This window comes from Sinocyclocheilus grahami, unplaced genomic scaffold (assembly GCF_001515645.1).
Source record: "Sinocyclocheilus grahami isolate Dianchi unplaced genomic scaffold, SAMN03320097.WGS_v1.1 scaffold888.1, whole genome shotgun sequence".
In the NCBI taxonomy this organism is placed as follows: domain Eukaryota; kingdom Metazoa; phylum Chordata; class Actinopteri; order Cypriniformes; family Cyprinidae; genus Sinocyclocheilus; species Sinocyclocheilus grahami.
This window is the reverse complement of record NW_015506067.1, coordinates 193,860-207,375: the sequence shown is the minus strand read 5'-3', so window position 1 is coordinate 207,375 and position 13,516 is coordinate 193,860. Positions and strand designations below refer to the sequence as shown.

Genomic DNA, 13,516 nt, shown 5'->3' with positions numbered 1-13,516 from the left:
TTCATTGGTATTAATGTACTCTGTTTGACTCGAGCAATCTATCAAGACCATTTTTATTACAATAGGGAAAATTAAAAGCTGTCAGCATTTTTGGAAATTTCAACATATTTTTTGACCAAATGGTAGTGCTGGCTCAAAATATTTTACTGACTTTCATAACGACATACCAAGGTGTTAATAAAATACTAAATTCAAAGTAGATGCCTTTAAAAGCATCTCTGAAGAGCTTTAAACAGCACAGCCTGTGTCCCAGTGCACAAATCCAACCAACTGAGAATTATCAGGGAATTAAAGAGGAAATGTGCTATAGTATTTGGTGTTTGTAGTGTTAATAAAGGACTCTGAGACTGATCTATTTTCTCATATCTGGAGAGAGAAAATCAGCATGTTATAATTCATGTGTAGAAACACTTAGATGCTCATGTAGTGTGTGCAAATACTTTTTATTTGAGCAAGCTGGAATTGATGTTAATCATGTCAAAATATTTTAAAAACGAATTTGTTTACTATGTGAATCATGGATGGTTGAAACCTTCAGGTTAACCAATTTTATCATTAATAATTCAATGATTATATTTCTAGAATGTAACAGCATCCCGTGAAACTAATAATAATATAGCCTATACAGTCTGGGAAAGAGTTCATTTGAACATGCTCAGTTTATTATTGTGTTACATACAGAACATACTGATGCTAAAATTATTTCCATATTAGGAGTCTGGTATGCTTTATGTTTTCATTGATTAATATAAGAAGAATGACACAGAGAGACATGAGACTGAATCTGGGGTCTGACTGCTTTCTGAACATGAAAAACATCACAAAGGAATACTATAGGTTTATACTTCTGCCAACAATGGACAGATTTGAATGGACAAGACCAAAACAAGGAACTGATGCTCTGATAATGCTAATTTTACAATTATGTAATCAATTTAAAAAGGGCAATTTCTTAATTTAAACTCTCATTATGATTGAAAAGTCTATGATTTGTGTGTTATTTTGTGTTCCATTCTCTTCATCATCATCCTCATCCTCACAGACTGAGATCAGTGCAGGCCGCTCTGTGACTCTCTCCTATCAGTTGTAATCATATGCTAGAGTCTCTTGTGATGATTGGATCCGTTCTGAGGGAATTCAGCTGTTCTGGGTCAATCAGGCTGGTGTTAAACTGTCGATATCAGATTCCAGATATCAACTCCAGGACTCCAGCACTACATCACTCCTGAATAAAGATGACAACAGAGAGTGGAGATTGTTTAGTTACTCACAGAAATACTCTCAGACCCATATACTCTCAAGATTTCAGGTGAGATATCAAAATCATGAATCAGTTTTCGGCAGTTGCTAGGAGACTGTATGTGATTGCAAGAAAGCCAACCTCTATATCAGTATGATGTTGTCTGGCTCAGATATATGTTCTCTTCATGTTGCTATTCAGGGTCCTCTAAATGGTTGTTAGGGTGTGGCTACAGAGTTATAATAGTTACATTTACAATCTAGATAACCACCCTAATAACAAGAGCCCATCCTTATGGCTCTATTATGTTCTGGTGCAGACATATGGCTTGTTCATTATGTATTCATGTTGTGTTGTGAAATGATCCCACACCCAAGTTTCTATGATGCAAATTTCTATCTGTCACGAATCCGGTCCATGAACTTCCATCTGCTAGCCATCAGAGGTCACCCTTCCCATTTCATTGACTCTCGCACTACACACTGTGGCATATCACCCCGGACTACATATCCCATCATTCATTGCACTGATTGCACACAGCTGGTTCACTGATTGCACACAGCTGTTTCATATCACTCACTCACTATTTAACACTCACTCTGATCCCTTCCCTTGGCCGAGTATTGTTTAGCGCCTATCATTTGATAGCTACTCTACAGAGCCCCGTTAGCCTCCTAGCCTAGTTTTGCCTTGCCTTGTCTGTTTTCTCAGTTTTGATCTTCGCCTGTTTTCCTGGATTTCTCCCTTTAGTCTTGCCCCTTTTGATTCTGTTCGGCATTCATGGACCTTTGCTAGCCCTAGGATTATTCTTGTGTCTTGCCCGCCATATACCTGTTTGCCACTGTTTCGACCCTGCCTGTGTTTCTGACCTCCTCTGCTTTAAATAAAACTTGCTTATGGATCCGCACGTCTCACGTCTTGTCAGCCCCATAACACCATCCAATTTTAAGTCTTTTCGCCCGATTTTCACCTGCTGTGCGAACATCTTACACCTGATTGCTTAATGCCATAGTACACCTCTCTTTAACAAGCCGGGGGATTTTACACCTCATTCATAGGCTTGCGACAAATGGCGCAGGATGAATTATGCGCTAAAGTTCATATGGAATCTATAGTAATTAATAACTAGATTTGTAAATTTTCTGAAGAAAATGTGAGTGCTTGCCATGGTAAAAACTATCAACATTTATTGCAAAAGCCCAAGCCCAAACATGAGAAGAGTATTCTGAAATACTAGAGCAATTTCTTTGTAGCTAATGGAATTGAAGATGAGAGTAAGCAAATAACTATTCTCTTAAGTGTTGTGAGACCACAGACTTATAGTGTGACACAAAACCAAGTAAAAAGACTTGTCAACAGCTGGTAACAATGCTCAAAAATTATTTTAATCCTCAACCAAGTGAGATTGTACCGAGATTTCATTTTGATTTGAGAACGAAGAAGCTGACAGAAACCGTGACAGAGTATGAAGCTGAGTTGAATCGTTTAGCACAAGACTGCAATAATGGAGCAATTTTAGACCAAATGCTGAAGGATTGTCTTGTTTGTGCCATTGATGACAATCGGATTCAGAGACGTTTACTGTTCCTGGTGGATAAGGTGGAATACTTAGGCCACAAAGTAGGTGCACAGGGTCTGCATCCTACAAGAACGAAAGTGAAAGTCATTGAAGAAGCGCCTGAACCGTGGAATGTCACAGAGCTTAAAGCATACCTGGGGTTGATAAACTATTATAATAAGTTAATTCCAAATCTGGCAACTCTACTAGCCTCCTGCCTCTGTTGATGAGAAAAGATGTTCAGTGGACATGGAAAAATCCAAAGATTTTGGCATCCAAAGATTATCAAAAGATGTGCATTTGCAATTTGCACTGATCATAAGCCCTTGATTAACCTTTTCAATGAAACGAAAGCAGTTCCTCAAACAGGATCACCCAGAGTGCGAAGGTAGGCTGTGATGTTACTAGCATATCAATACAAAATTGTGCACAAACCTGGAAAGTACCTTTGAGAAACTGAGAATGTGTTTCAGTACACAGGGACTGCCTAAAATGCAAGTGCCAGACAACGGAACATGCTTTTCAAGTGAAGAATTCAAAACCTTCATGAAGAAAAATGGCATTTAGTACGTAACGTCAGCTCCTTACCATCCTTCTTCAAATGGCCTAGCTGAACGTGCTGTTCAGACTTTCAAGGAAGGGGTGAAAAAAGTAGCTGCTACTGAAAAAGAGACTAGCCAACCTACAAATCTGAGAAGGTATGCAAGAGAGAGATGTCCTCTAGCTCTCTGGACATTTCTCTACAGATAGTGATCATTATTTAAGCCCCATTGGTTTTGAACTGGCTCCAACAAGCTCAGGATCTTCAGTACTGCCCTCAGCCTGAGCTGTGTGTGAGGGAGAAAGAGAACGAAAATACAGTAACAATAAACCACACAAACACATCTGCAAAGCAAAGAGGAAGGTTTGACCAGAAAACCAGCAGTTATTCACTTATTCTGTAAACTTGTCCGTGTGTTGTGTCTCCGATGAGATGGATTGCCTGAGGGAAGAATTTGTTTCTGTGCCTGGTCATTCTGGTGCTCAGTGCTCTGTAGCGTCAATCAGATGGCAACAGTTCAAAGAGGGAGTGTGCTGGATGTGAGGGGTCCAAAGTGATTTTGCCAGCCCTTTTGCTCACTCTGGATGAGTACATTTCTTGGAGAGTGGGGAGGGTTGTACCAATGATTCACTCAGCAGTCCGGACTACCCTCTGTAGTCTTCTGAGGTCAGATTTGGTAGCTGAGCTGAACCAGACAGTTATAGAAGTGCAGAGGACGGATTCAGTGATGGCGGAGTAGTGTTTCAGCAGTTCCTGTGGCAGGTTGAACTTCCTCAGCTGGTGAAGGAAGTACAACCTCTGCTGGGTTTTTTTAACAACCAATGTGAATGTCCCACTTCAGGTCCTGAGAGATAGTGGTGCCCAGGAATCTGAATGACTCCACTGTCGTTACAGTGATGTTCATGATGGCACTATTGTACCTGCATCTGAATCCAGCCTATTTCCTGACAGAACAGTCTGACCAAACGATGGATTCAGCGGAACCAGATCCGCCTCATTGCGCTCTCGTTCAACAGAGAGTGTTGCTAGGCCAGCATTCTAACAAACTCAACACCACAGCTCATGAGGTGGACACTCTTAATGCCCGAGTTGCTGAGCTCCTCATGCGGGTCGACGATCTTCAGCGGGAGACTGCAATCCGGGGTCCCGCCCTCCACGCTGGTATTCCTCTTGAGCCCAAACCTCATGCCAACAATCCGCCGATTTATGATGGCGATCCGAATGCCTGCCAAGCCTTTCTCTCCCAGTGCACTCTGGTGTTTTCACTACAGCCTTGACGTTACGCCACTGAGGAGGCTAAAGTGGCATACGTTCTCACACTTCTCACGGGCCGTGCACGCGAATGGGGAATTGCTGTATGGAACTCTCAGGCTCCCTGTTGTGCGGCTTTTGAGGATTTTCACCAGGAAATGGCGAGGCTGTTCGACCGATCAGCCCAGGGAGATGAGGTGGCGGCGGCTCAGTTGTCGTGTCTGTCTCAGAGCTCTGTCACCGATTACGCAATACAGTTCCAGACTCTAGCCGCTGCTTGCGGCTGGAATGAGGGCGTGCTGCGCACTCGCTTCCTCGAGGGGCTGGATCATGCGATCGCTGACAAGTTAGCTGCTGTGGACCTTCCCCGGGAGCTGGATAATTTAATCAATCTCGCTCTCCGTATGAAGGGTAGTCTCAACCGCCACAGTCAACGCTATCAATCTACTGCTCTGTGGCGCCACCTGGAGTCCTTTTCTTTTCCCATGCAGCTGGGTCATCTCCGGCTTATGCCGCAGCAGAAGCTGGAGCGCCTAACCCAAGGATTTTGCCTATACTGTGGCAAGGCTGGCCATTTCGTCCTTCAATGCCCGTTAAAAGCCAAGGCCCACCAGTGAAACGGAGTGTCATGGTGGGCGCTTTTCCTTGTTCCAACTCTCCAGCTACACGCACTCAGCTATCCTTTCGACTCTCTTTCCAGGGGAGTTCACACATTGGTCACGCCCTTCTGGATTCGGGAGCTGAGGGGAATTTCCTAGATTCAGCCTTGGCTCACGAGTGGAGCATTCCTACCATCCCCCTCGACGAGCCCATTACGGCATGGTTGCTTGCGGGAAATCCCCTTACCACCATTACTCACGTCACATCTCATGTAAGCTTTTTACTTTCTGTTAACCATTGTGAGGAGATTGAACTATTGACATCCCGTGGTAACTAGGATTTACACAAGCTTCAGTCTGGATCCAGAACACCTGAGAGGAGATGATGCCAACCCCTCAGAGGACCTCAGATGATGCCAACCCTGAAACAACATACAGAACTACCACATTTTGCTATAAGTTTGATTGCATTAGATAATAATTGCTGTTAATAGTGTTCATCGTCTGTTTGATTACGTCTTTAATTGATTTTTCCGTACATTTCTGCCATATGCACATTAACTGACAGTCACCACTGATAAGCTACTACTTAATATTGTAGAAACTTAATTTGCTGTAAAGTTGCTTTGCAATGATTTGTATCGTGAAAAGTGCTGTACAAATAAACTTGAATTGAACTTTAATTTGAACTATTAATTATTGACTCCCCTAAGGCTCCGTTAATATTAGGACATCCGTGGTTGCTACAGCTCAACCCGCAGATTGACTGTGTCAATAACTCTATTTTAGCCTGGAGCCAGTCCTGTCATGTGTCATGTTTAGGTCCTGCCTTTTCTCCTGTCTCTGTGTCTTGTGTTTCACAGGTGGATCCTCCTGACCTGACCGGCATCCCGGCAGAGTACTGCGACCTTCGTGCGGTTTTCAGTAAGTCCCGGGCCACCTCGCTTCCTCCGCATCGTCCCTACGACTGTGCCATAGACCTTCTCCCAGGTACATCTCTGCCTAAGGGTTGTTTGTATTCCCTTTCCGGTCCTGAAAAAGAGGCCATGGACAAGTATATACGTGAATCACTACAGGCTGGGCTCATTTGCCATTCCTCCTCTTCCGCCGGCGCGGGGTTTTTCTTCGTTCAGAAGAAGGATGGCTCCCTACGTCCTTGTATTGATTATAGAGGTTTGAATGACATTACGGTAAGGAACAGGTACCCCCTACCTTTAATGTCTTCTACTTTTGAATTGTTGCAGGGAGCTCGGGTCTTCACCAAATTAGACCTCCGCAACGCCTACCATCTGGTACGCATTCGGGAGGGGGATGAGTGGAAGACGGCATTCAACACTCCCTCGGGACACTACGAGTATCTGGTTCTTCCGTTTGGTCTTACCAATAATCCGTCCGTTTTCCAGGGTCTCGTCAATAGCGAGTGACATGATTAATCAATTTGTCTTTGTGTATTTGGATGATATTCTTATTTTCTCCCCCTCTCTCCAATTACACACCCAGCACATTAGATGGGTCCTCCAGCATCTGTTAGAGAACCAGTTGTTTGTCAAGGTGGATAAATGCGAATTCCACGCAGAGTCTGTTACGTTCCTTGGCCACATCATCTCTTCCAGGGGGATCAAACCCGACCCTGCTAAGATAGAGGCTGTCGCTAAGTGGCCCGTCCCTGACTCCCGTAAAGCTCTGCAGCATTTCCTGGGTTTCGCCAACTTTTATCGGCGGTTCATCAGGAGTTTTGGTCAGATCGCTGCACCGCTCAAAGCGTTAACCTCCAACCAAGGTGTCCTTCAGGTGGAACCAGGATGCTCAGGTAGCCTTTGATACCTTAAAGTCCCGTTTTGTCTCTGCACCTCTTCTGTTGGTTTCAGATCCTGAGTCCCAGTTCATTGTCGAGGTTGACGCATCGGACGTCGGGGTTGGTGCAGTTCTATCTCAGAGTTCCCTCCGCGCCCATGTGCATTCTTCTCTCGCCATCTCAGCCCTGCAGAACGTAACTACGACATTGGCAATAGAGAATTGTTGGCGGTGAGATTGGCCTTGGGCGAGTGGCGTCATTGGTTGGAGGGGTCAGCGCACCCCTTTTTGGTCTGGACAGATCACAGGAATCTCGAGTATATCCGTTCGGCCAAGAGGCTGAGCTCGCGCCAGGCCCGCTGGGCACTCTCCTTTGGCAGGTTCAACTTCACACTCTCATACCGGCCGTGGTCCAAGAATGTCAAGCCCGATGCTCTCTCGCGTCTGTTCGGGGCCCCAATAAAGGGGTGGTGGTCGGGGCTCTCTCCTGGGGTATCGAACGGTGAGTAGAGGAGACCGGACAAGGGTCCAGGCTGGTCTGCCATCCAGGGATTCGGGGAACGTTGTTTGCCATCCGTCAGCATTTCTGGTGGCCCACACTGGCCGCGGATGTCAGACAGTTCATGTTGGCCTGCCCCACTTGCGCCCAATGTAAGCCTGTGAATCGCCCGCCTGATGGTCTGTTTCGTCCTCTTCCCATTCCTTCCCGTCCATGGTCACACATCGCCCTTGATTTCATCTCTGGGCTTCCCCCCTCGAAGGGTAATGCAGTTATTCTCTCGGTGGTGGATCGCTTTTCCAAAGTGGTTCATTTCATTCCCCTGCCCAAATTGCCCTCCGCCCGGGAGACAGCCCAACTGATGGTGGATCACGTCTTCCGTCTCCATGGTTTGCCGGTTGATGTGGTTTCAGATAGGGGTCCTCAGTTTGCCTCCCGGTTTTGGAAAGAATTTTGTAGACGGATCTGGGCCTCTGCGAGTCTGTCTTCTGGTTTCCATCCTCAGACCAATGGGCAGTGCGAGCAGGTCAACCAGGATCTTGAAAGAATGCTCCATTGTCTGACATCCAATAATCCGAGTTCCTGGTCCCAACAGCTCTCTTGGATTGAGTAAGCTCGTAACTCCCTTCCGGTAGCGGCTTCAGGTATGTCCCCTTTTGAGTGTTCTGTGGGTTATAAACCGCCTCTGTTCCCATCACAGGAACCCGATGCTGCGGTTCCGTCTGCCCTGGCTTTCGTTCAGAGCTGCCTTCGCACCTAGGAGAGAGTCAGGGAGGTTTTGGTCCAAACCTCTGGACGAACCAAAGTAGCAGCCGATCGCTGCCGGTTCTCTCCCCCGACCTATGTGTGTGGCCAATGGGTATGACTTCCTATCAAGGATCTGCCTCTCTGGGCGCCTTCTCGTAAGCTGGCACCCAGATTCATTTGGCCATACTGTGTCACCAAGGTGGTTAATCCGGTGGCTGTCAGGCTCAAGCTCCTTCCCGCTCTTGGTCGGGTTCACCCTGTTTCATGTCTCTAGGGTTAAACCTGTGTTTTCTTCTCCTCTTAACCCTGCTGGCGATCGTCCCGTCCCCCCACCCCCTTGCCTTGTGGATGGCTCCCCTACCTATACGGTTAGGAGACTTCTCGACGAGTGGCGCCGCAGCAGAGGGTTTCAGTATCTCGTCGACTGGGAGGGCTATGGTCCAGAGGAGAGATGCTGGGTGCTGTTCCGGGACATTTTTGACCGTTCGTTGATTGAGGACTTCCGTCGGTGACAAGACTCGCCTCCTCGTGGGGCGCCTGGTGGCACTCCTGGGAGGGGGGTACTGTCGGGTCTCGGGTCTGATCACCTGTATTTTGCTGTCTCTGTGTTCGTGTGATGTGTTGTGTACGTGGCTTTGTTTTGACAGCTCGCCACGTGCTCGCTGTCCGCGTGTTGTGTCCCCCCCCCCGTTCCCTGCTCATTTGCTCATCTTCTCTCACACCGGATTCTTGTTTGTCTCGTTATCTTCTCTTTATAGCTCCCCGTGTTCTGCTGTCTTTTGTCAGACTGTTGTGGTTAATACCTTTGTTCTGACTGCCTCAGTCGTGATTGTTTACCTGTCCTGTCTTGTCTTGCTCAGGCTCCAGTGCTCATAGTTGCAAGTAGTTCTCCAGCACCTCTCTGTTCGCTCAGGTACCCGGCATCCCTGGGTCTCCGCGGACTCTCCAGTGGATTACTTTGTCTCTCGCTCGCTCAGATTAGCGAGCTGCCTCGTCTCTGCTGACCTGCCAGCTATTGTCAGCCAGCCACCTGGGTAGTAGAAGGGTCTACGTTCTCTCGAACAGTCCGCTAAAGCGCTCTCATCTATCTCGGATTACTCTGTCAATAAAGCCACTATTGTACCCATACCTGAATCCAGCCTATTTCCTGACAAAACTGTCATACTGTAATCATTCTCTTTGTGAGACATCAGTTATTGAAAAATAGTAGAACTTGGGCCTTTTTCATACTACAAATATATTTAAAAGAAGTCAATTATTATTATTATTATTATTATAAATTATTTATTTTTTAAACTACACATTCAAAATTTTATTTAACTTTAACCTGTTACCTTTCTTGTGATTGTCCTCCAGCTGCTTAGCCAGATTATTCTTTTTCATCTTCCTCAGGATTTCCACCGTGTTCTTCACTGCTTCTTCTTCTCCAAAAAAGTTCACCACTATATCCACTGTTTTAAACCTATCTGCATCCTCCATTTCAGAATTTGATATATCTTTATAATTTTTCTTTAAGTGCCATTGAAACGCCTTTAGCTCTTCTTTTCCCAGATCCTTCAGTGAGTTTAGAAGCAGCTCATCAACAAATGCCATCGTCCTTCACCGACTCACAGCTGCAGGACAACAAGAAAAAGATCTGAATTAGTTCCTCTCTTAACTTGTGGACTCAAGCTCTCAAATGTTATTTGGATTATGCAATGAAGCTGTGATCAGATCAGGACTCTCAGAGTCAAACTCATCTGTTAAAGAAGTCCTGTAATACTCCTTTTTACAAGATGTAATATAAGTATCAGGTGTCAGAATATATCTGTGAAGATTCAGCTCAAAATACTGATAAATTATTATGTAAATGCTCTTTTTTGAGTTGAAGCAAAAACATGCTTTTTCCCAATTAATTTTATTTATTTATTATTTTATTTTAATTTGTTGAACTCAGATATCCTCTTGTTATTCAGTATCCTGACTTTTAAAGGGATCGTGAACTGGCCATTCAAAATTTTCTTCATCTTTTGACAGGTTTTTATACTATCAAAATATTCTGTATATTTCAGAACTCAAAACAAGCTTTTATTGAAACCAAGAAAACTACTGGATTTGAAAAGTGTGCGATTATGATGTCATAGTAATGCTAAATACCACCCTTGCAGAAGAAGATCAGCACCTAGAAAGATCCGACAGTAACGCCACATCATGTAACTAACAGGGTTCATTCCAATGCCTGATCTGTGATTTCTGATGTGTAATTATTCAACTTCAGATTTTTTTATCTGATCATTTAATGCTGTTTATGCATCAATAAATCAAGCCAGTGACTAAACAATCAACTTCACATTGTTTCTCTTAGTAGCATGAAATTATATTTAAATTGGGATTCAATTATATATAGAAACTGATCAAAGAACGCTCACTTTACAAACAATACAGCTTTATAGTAGTAAGGAAGGAGGTCTGCACGGATAGGCAAAAATCCTGCAGGGTATTGCCTTTTCTCTGTGTTGAGGAAGCTTGCAGTGGTTCATAAAATGCTTAACACGGCTTAATGAAGATGATAAAAAAAACAAATATGCTATATTATGTATTAAAAATATGTACTGTGTACATGCAAGCAGATAAGCCCAAATTATGAACTGAATTGCACGATAAGCGTTTCTCACCCATAGAAAAGCACACTTAATGTGGCTTAATATAAAACAAATAAAAAGCCCACATTTGATATTTTATTCAAATAAACACTATGTAAAGAAAAGCAAAGTGCTAAGAGTTTTTTTTATAAAGTTTTGTCTACGGGGGAGAAAACACGTGAAACTCAAAAGAAGGAAAACTCAAGACTACAATGGAGGCGGAGAACATTCAGGGAGTTCAGAAACAGTGCGCACTGAAATTGAGAAGAACTCAAACTGAGTTTGAAGATTTACTGAGCTTCTTCATGCCCAAACACACACTATGTTGAACATGTAAAAAAAACGGGGGAAAAAAACATAATAAGAGCCCTTTAAACAGTCAACGATTTCTCACACAAGTCACATACAGACACCGACACACACAAAAAGGCAGACACAAGTGAGGTAGTCAGATGTGCAAGCCAAGGTTTGACACAGAATGTTAAACCTTCTGAATTATGAATACACTCGCATGATCAAAATAAATGAGTTGAAATAAAGGTTGTGAGATGATTGTGTGTATTTAAGAAGAGAGATCAGAAAGCTGTTGTTTAAATCTGCTACAATTGCTTTAAAACATCAAATAAAAGTTTTTTTTTGTTAGCAATCAAAAGTTAAATGAAATGAAATTTATATCTATCAGTACTTTATGAAGTAATATTTACTAACCACGAGTAATGATGATGTAGATGTTTCTTGTTCCTCCACAGAACTTGTCTTGAACAGATGTTGTCTTAAAACTCCTTTCAACTCTACACTTTCATAAATGACTGTGGAGGGGGAAGTTTTCTTCAGAACCTAAACCTGTTAAACCAGTTACAGTTTTTCTAGAGAAAGTGGGGAGTGGAGATTCATTGTATATCATCTGTCATGCCAGTCAGTAGAATGATCGCAAAACTAGGTGAAAAAACTGAAAAAGAAAAAGACAGATGAACAGAGGCAGACAGAGCACACTGATCTACAGATTTAAGCAGTTTGCCTTCACCCGCACTTTTGAAAAATTCCCAAAAAATGGCATACCCAAACTAAAACAGATACAGCTCATGAAGCCTTTGCACTAAAAGCATGTCTCATTTGAAAGTATACTTGACAGTTTATTGTAAAGTCAGAATTATTTCGTGTCATAATGAAAAAAAGACGTTAATAGCTTTGATCTTTTGTAAAGTTATTAGAAATGTATTTGTGCCTTCGGATCAAAAAAAAAATCTGACAGAAAATATATTTTTATAGTGTTCTGCACATTGATAAAGGCATTCATAAAGAACACAGATAAACCAAAGAGAAGATGGAGGAGTGTTGTAACACTGCAAGTTTGACAGGTCAGAAAAGAGCTGTGGTAACGTCCTCAATATCATACACTATGATACCCACATACTAAGACAGTTTGCTATGTTATGGCTGTTTGAGTTGGGGATAGTTGTAATAGTTTATTAAACATGTTACAACCAACCCCTATGATGAGTCCAATTATCGATCACATCCTCTGTTGAGGCAAAGTCACATGAGTTTTTTGTTGCATATCAAGGTTTATGCGTATGTCTTCATACCAGATAAACAATGATCTGCCTCAATTGAATGCACAAGTTTTTTGTTCCCATTTTAGAGTATGTATGCACATCTTGATGTTTCCATCCTGCGTTTTTATGCTATATTTCAAAATTTCACATCAAATAGGTGGATCATGGCAACATAGCTAGTGACTGAGACCTTATGTGACAGGAATACAGTACACTTACACGCACCGTCACACAAATGCCTGACAACTGTTTTATGCCACATCTAAAAATCTATATTAAAAAAGTGCTTAATTTAAATTATGAAAAAATTAGATGAACACACATAATAATGATGAAATCTTGTTCAATATGTCTAGTTTATATTTTCAGGTGTACAGTGTAGCAGCAGCAGTGTGATCACTGGTACATCAATAAACATTTCAAGTCATCTACAGCAAACACAACCTGCTGTAAAATGGGATTAAATAATGAACAGTGTGTGTGCAGTGTGTTTGTATGTATATAGTGTGTTCAATATTACTTTAGCAAGAACAGACTAGAACACAATCTTCCAAAGTTACTTACAATATTACTTGAACTAACAGACTAGAACATGATCTTCAAATAAGTCAAGTGTGTGAAGTGTTCAGTTTTACTTAAGCACAAACAAACCAGAATACAATCTTCAAAATCACCAAATGTGCATTTTGCATTAGATGTATTGTGGTTGGCGTTTTCTGATTTTATTTTAGTTGCAGAAATGTCTGTTAACTTATAAGAAGACTCTTTGCTCCAGGGAGGTGGTCATTCTGCTTTTCAGTCCAGATTAAATCAGTCAACAAAAAGACAATACTCTTTCTACAAAGACTTGAGATGCAGGGGCACAGACCAAATCCCTTGCAATAGGTGCAGGTTTTGGATACACAGTTACTCCAGTGACTCCAGTGTTGTCATGCTTCACTTCATAGGTATTTTTACATTTCATGCATTGCTTTGCCAGAGTTATTAACTGGATTCACCTGGTTAGTAGTACTGAAGATCTTTGTAGTGAGGAATGTGTACTTCTGAAGGACTGTTTTGGTGCTTCCAGAAGTTAATGGTATTTCACATGCATCATATTCCATTGTGGCT

The 13,516-nt window shown here is 42.8% G+C and overlaps 1 long non-coding RNA gene across 1 annotated transcript; it reads right to left on the bottom strand.

Annotated features, from left to right (window-relative positions):
• Positions 1-601: 601 nt before the first annotated feature.
• On the bottom strand, positions 602-11,696 carry LOC107563740 (uncharacterized). The gene is made up of 3 exons (XR_001606137.1): positions 11,559-11,696; positions 9,564-9,842; positions 602-1,225 (listed from the first exon to the last, which is right to left on the bottom strand). It is a non-coding gene; the product is annotated as an uncharacterized lncRNA (long non-coding RNA).
• Between the last annotated feature and the right edge of the window lie 1,820 nt (positions 11,697-13,516).